Raw genomic sequence first — 6228 nt, forward strand, 5'->3', positions numbered from 1 at the left:
TTCCTCATCGTGGTCAACATGTACATCGCCATCATCCTGGAGAACTTCAGCGTGGCCACCGAGGAGAGCACCGAGCCGCTGAGCGAGGACGACTTCGAGATGTTCTATGAGGTTTGGGAGAAGTTCGACGCAGAGGCCACCCAGTTCATAGAGTTCTCCAAGCTGTCGAATTTCGCAGACAACTTGTCGGAGCCGCTGCGCATCGCCAAGCCTAACAAGATCAAGCTGATCTCTATGGACCTGCCGATGGTGAGCGGGGACAAGATCCACTGCCTGGACATCCTGTTCGCCTTCACCAAACGCGTGCTGGGCGAGTCGGGCGAGATGGACGCCCTCAAGCAGCAGATGGAGGAGAAGTTCATGATGGCCAACCCGTCCAAGATCTCCCACGAACCAATCACAACGACCCTACGCCGCAAGCAGGAAGACGTGTCTGCCATCATCATCCAGCGCTGTTACAGACGCCACCTGGTGAAACGGCAGATGAAGCAGGCCTCATTCCTTTACAGACAGATGAACCTTCAGACCAACCTGAACTTGCAGGAGCACATAGTGGTGGACATAGAGAGGGCCCCGGAGACGGAGGGCCTCATCGCCGCCATGATAAAGGAACACTACGGCCCCGAGGGGCCCGGCGAGGAGGAGGAGGAGCTGGTAGAGGTCATGGGGGTCATGGAAGGGACTCTGTCCTCCTCACCGCCATCTTACGACAGTGTGACCCGGCCGGGGGCGCCTAGTGACGTTGGTCAGATAGAACGGCTAGAAAGGCCGAGAGACTTAGTGTTAGAACTCAGGGAGCCTAGCCCCTCACAAACATATAGGGAACCTAGCACCTCACAAACATATAGGGAACCTAGCACCTCACAAACATATAGGGAACCTAGCKCCTCACAAACATATAGGGAACCTAGCACCTCACAAACATATAGGGAACCTAGCACCTCACAAACATATAGGGAACCTAGCACCTCACAAACATATAGGGAACCTAGCACCTCACAAACATATAGGGAACCTAGCACCTCACAAACATTTGAAGAGACATTTCTGTGAGATATTGTTTTCAGGAAACGTGTTTTTTGTTGTTTTGTTTACAACATGTACAGTATCATAACTCGGAACAACTCTCTCGGTACAAGATGAACCTTTTTATAGCAGAAAATACCCAGGAATTTCATGGTAAAATGCAAATATTGCTTTTCTATTATTTATAAAAGACCCTTTGTCAATCAAACAATCATATGATATGTGTATTAACAATGTTTAGAAACCCAGGCACCACTTTGAAGATGGCGATTCCACTAAAATGTATAAAAGATACTTATAAACAAATGTGTGATTTCATATATTCTGTCACAATGGTTAACCAGTAAGTGTAAATGACAATCAATCAGCTCTGAATAACATTTTGAAGTTGGATTGTTTTGTTTTACYGATGAATAGAGATAAATGTGGACTGTTAAGATCTTGGTTCTCGTTTTGATTACAGACGATGTCTGTAATCAAATCTTTTTTATCTTTATTATCAAAAAATGGCAGCTAGATTTGCTAAAAMTATATTTATGAAAAAGTATATTTAAGTATATTTTCTTATTAATGGATATTTCAGGACAAATATTATTGTTATTTTCTAACCAATGAGTTAATATGGTAAAGACCACATTATTTGATCAGAAGTGTATAGTTTATATGTATATATTATGCACTAAATGTAMTTTATTGCATGATCGGTATATTAAAACCCCCATGGTGAAGGGTTGTGTATAGTACTAACTGCAGCATAATGTGCCTGATAATGGTTGTCTGTCATCTGCACACTCAGTTCCCTTTGAAACCATTTAATTTGACCTGTGGAWGTAGACGGGAGTAGAAATATACATGACAAACATGTGTTATATTGACCTACGTAAAGAGTTATGGGGGGGGCGTTCATGTCAAACATTTATATCTAACTTTTATAATGTATTTATATTGTAKGGTCATCTCCATGACAGTCCATACGTATATAGGGATCATAGCCAGAGCAATCAAATGATGTGTATACAGCTGTATTCATTCTTTTTACATGAAAGATGATAAGATACTTCCTTGAAAACTTTTTTCCGTATTACATTTAAGTAGGTAATCACTATATCAAACAATATTAAAAGATTTTTCCATAGTTGGGAGTTTTCATTTTGTTACAGCTAGTTAAACAAATGGTACACTATTGTTTTCTATCCTATTTTATTTTACTTTTTTATTTTATTTTATTTTTTACATGTTATAGCCTATAATTATTACAACATTTCTGCATATATCAGAATTTATTTATTTCAAATTCACTGGTTTTATCCCTCTTGCCTTTTTCTATTGGACTCATCTACAGTTTGTGGCATGTCAARGCATACTAACATTCATGATCAAACTCAAAATACAGTACGATATTTTGAGCAACCTGAATAACCTGAACAATCCCCATATTATACTGTGTCTTCAGGTCCAAATCAAGACCAATGACTATCTCTGTTTGTTTTCACAGTGAAAACTAGTTAGCTACAATGACCTCAATAGTGGACAGGGGTTTCCAGGCGTCACAGTTAAATCCCTCGCCGCTCCACGTCCGTGTTTTTGAAAAAACTCAACAGCTGTGCACATTTGCAACCCTCCATTATTATACTGGTTCTGAGAGACTAACTGCTCTTACAAGTTCATTTGGTCTGTGATGCTTTGGGGGAAAATGCATGTAGAAGATATAGGTTGAGCGTGAAGTGAAGCGTGACTACTGTAGAGTAAGTAAACGTCGAACAGAGTCCAAAAACACTTACTGTAAGGAAATTAAATGAGCTATGACGTTTTAATTCCGAAAAAATATATAAAAAAATATATAATAGAAAGACAAAAACATTTTATTTGGTTATTCTCCATCACTCCTATTGAAACACTTGACATTGGGCTATTTTTATTAATCTCTTAGTTTAGGTTTGGACTGCTTTCATGATCCTTCWAGTACTTACTTTTAATAAAAGCAGAGATGTATTTTTTGTCTTTTATTTAACTAGGCAAGTCAGTTAAGAACAAATTCTTATTTACAATGACGTCATACCCCGGGCGATGCTGGGCCAATTGTGCGCCGCCCTATGGGACTCCCAATCACAGCCAGTTGTGATACAGCCTGGAATTGAACCAGGGTCTGTAGTGACGCCTCTAGCACTGAGAAGCAGTGCCTTAGACTGCTGCGCCACTTSGGGATAAAAGTGTTATGTAAAACGTACAGTATTTAGATATGGAGGTTGGAATCGAGTTACTATATGAACCCTCCAACATTTTTTTGTGTTTGGAAAAAATATTCACAAGGGGAGCCAATTTGGATTTATCCCCAAAGAGATTTCCTCTGTGGTTGAGTTGGAGTGGTCAAATCCAGGCGGACCAGCTGGGCAAGAGGGATAATCTGTGTGAAAAAAAAATCACTTGTTTTAATTACACACACACACATACACGGGCGCTGCATGGACTCACACACACATTAACACACACAGACACTTTTAGCAATACACACACGCATAAACACACAAACATGCGCACACACACTGACACACACACACACACTGACACACATGCCATACTTTTTCATCAAGCCTCATTACTGACAGATGCTTTAAATTTAATTTGTTTTTTTTTGTGCATGAAATACCAAAAAATGCTGTGCCTTGAATGGATGTGACTTGGTCATTGATCTGATATTTAAGCATTTGGACATGTGGCAGGTATTAAGCCTTTCAATCAGAGAGAAAACATTTTAAAAAGATTAAAAACTCCACTTTTTCTAATTACTCAAATGCACCAGCTTGGGCACATGGTAAAACACTCAGATACAATGTCAATGTGATGCATTATGAAATATTTCACTCAAGGAAAATATATCCATATCAAATGTAGCAGCAATYAACGGGGTTCACAGGACGACATAAAAGGACACGATCAGTTGGATAATAAAGCAAGCACTCTTTTTCATGTAGCAATCACTAAAAACATTATGTTTATCTCTCAAAACCACAAGAATGATGCAAGTTATGTTTAGTCTAGTGATGTAGGTTTGTTATCTTTCAATGCAGCCGGTAATCATTTTAAAATTCTTTACACAATGTATTGCGTTTATATACCAATTATGGGGTTAATTTCACTAATGGTTTACGTTATAATATGTGAAATATTTTCTGCATTAATTTCARAATATTTCACATTGTTCATCTGCATAATTTAAATCTAACATTAATTTGCATGGGACAAAGTCCACTTGACCAATARTTATTGCTCTAGTATCTTATGGTGTCCACTGGTGCCAATGACATCTATAGTGCCACCAACTGGTCTGGTGCAGTGGCTTTATATTCACACAGCTTCTAAGGACATATACATAAGGTTTACATACCAAATTTCATGGCCTTCATGGCCTCCATCGCTTCGCTTCTTATAGCCCTGGTTTGAAATGGTGCCATTTAGCAGTGTAGCAGTAACTGACTTTGAATGCAGCAACTAATAGTTCTCAAATTCATTAGAGGCTAATTCATTGAGTCTATCTTCAAGTTTTCATTTGTCACATGCTTAAAGGCCCAGTGAAGTCAAAAATGTGAGTGTCCTGTATTTTATATATATTTCCACACTAAGGTTGCATGTGTGGGTGTWATTGTGAGTGTGCGGGTGTTAGTGTATGTATATGGGTCTTATTGTGAGCGTGTGGGTGTTAGTGTATGTGTGTGGGTGTTAGTGTGAGTGAGTGGGTGTTAGTTTGTGATTGATGGGTGTTTTAGTGTGTGGGTTAGTGTGGAGTGTTGGTGGGTTTGTTAGTGTGATGGGAGTGTGGGGTGGCTAAGTTGTGAGTTGTGGGGTTGTGTATTGTATGGTTGTGGGGTGGTTTATTGTGTGTTAGTTTTGGCGTGTTATTAGTGTGGAGGTGAGTGTGGGTGTGTTGTGTTTTGATTGTGGTGTTATTGTTAGTTGTATGTCGGGTGTAGCTTGAGTGGAGTTTATGGGTTGTTAGTGTTGTAAGGTGTGGGTGTTTATTTGTTGAGTGGTGTGGTGCTAGTGTGTGGGGGTTGTGTGGGGTGTTAGTGTTGAGTGTGAAGTGCTGTGGTGTTAGTGTGTTTGATGTGGTGTTATTTGTATGTGTGGTTGAGTGTGTATGTGATGTGGTAGTGTTTAGTGTGGACTTGGTGGTGTGTAGAGTGAGTGGGTTGTTAGTGTGGATGGTGTTGTAGGGTGTTGGGTGATGTGGGTTGTTATTGTATGTATGTTGGGTATGGTTGATGTGGGGTGTTAGGTGAGTGTGTGGGTGCTGTGTTAGTTGGAATCTTTAGGGATTATTGATTGAGGACAAATGGAACAAATTGGAAAGGGAATCTGACTTTTAGCCCAGAGAGATTTTTATGGATTATTTTAAGCATTTAGCTTACATAGTCAAAAAGTAATTATGGAATAGTTCCTTTATCTTTTTAAGATATACAGTGTGTCCAAACTTAATGGTTGCATGAATGGTAATTGTTCTTGATTACCCCTTAAAAGTTTCACAATTTAAAATGGACACGTAAAATCAAAATTTTTCTGATTACATTGAAAGTCGGAGTTACATAACACTTAGGTTGGAGGTCCATTAAAACTCGTTTTTAATCCAGTCAGGACGTTTAAAGCTTGTCGCAAATGGGTCTTCCAATGGAACATGACCCCAAGGCATACTTCTAAAGTTGTGGCCCAAATGGGCTTTTAAGGGACAACAAAGTGAAGGTATTGGAGTGGCCATCACAAAGCCCTGACCTCAATCCTATAGAACATTTGTGGGCAGAACTGAAAAAGCATGTGCGAGAAAGGAGATCTACAAACCTGACTCAGTTACACCAGCTCTTTCGGTAGGAATGGGCCAAAATTCACTTCTTGTGGGAAGCTTGTTGAAACCTATCCAAAATGTTTGACCCAGGTTAAACAATTTAAAGGCAATGCTACCAAATAATAACTGAGTGTATGTAAACTTCTGACCCACTGGGAATGTGATGAAAGAAATAAAAGCTGAAATAAATAATTACTATTATTCTGACATTTCCCAGTTTTAAAATAAAGTGGTGATCATAACTGACCTTAGACAGGGAATTTTGACTAGGATTAAATGTCAGGAATTGTGAAAAACTGAGTTTAAATGTATTTGACTAAGGTGTATGTAAACTTCCGACTTCGAACTGTATGTAGCCTGATTTTTCA

General features: G+C 39.3%; 1 pseudogene; it reads left to right on the forward strand.

Annotated features, from left to right (window-relative positions):
* LOC112073461 (sodium channel protein type 5 subunit alpha-like) overlaps positions 1-1151 on the forward strand; it is a 32292-nt pseudogene extending 31141 nt beyond the window's left edge.
* Positions 1152-6228: the final 5077 nt, after the last annotated feature.

The sequence above is a fragment of the Salvelinus sp. IW2-2015 genome, unplaced genomic scaffold (assembly GCF_002910315.2).
Source record: "Salvelinus sp. IW2-2015 unplaced genomic scaffold, ASM291031v2 Un_scaffold2268, whole genome shotgun sequence".
In the NCBI taxonomy this organism is placed as follows: domain Eukaryota; kingdom Metazoa; phylum Chordata; class Actinopteri; order Salmoniformes; family Salmonidae; genus Salvelinus; species Salvelinus sp. IW2-2015.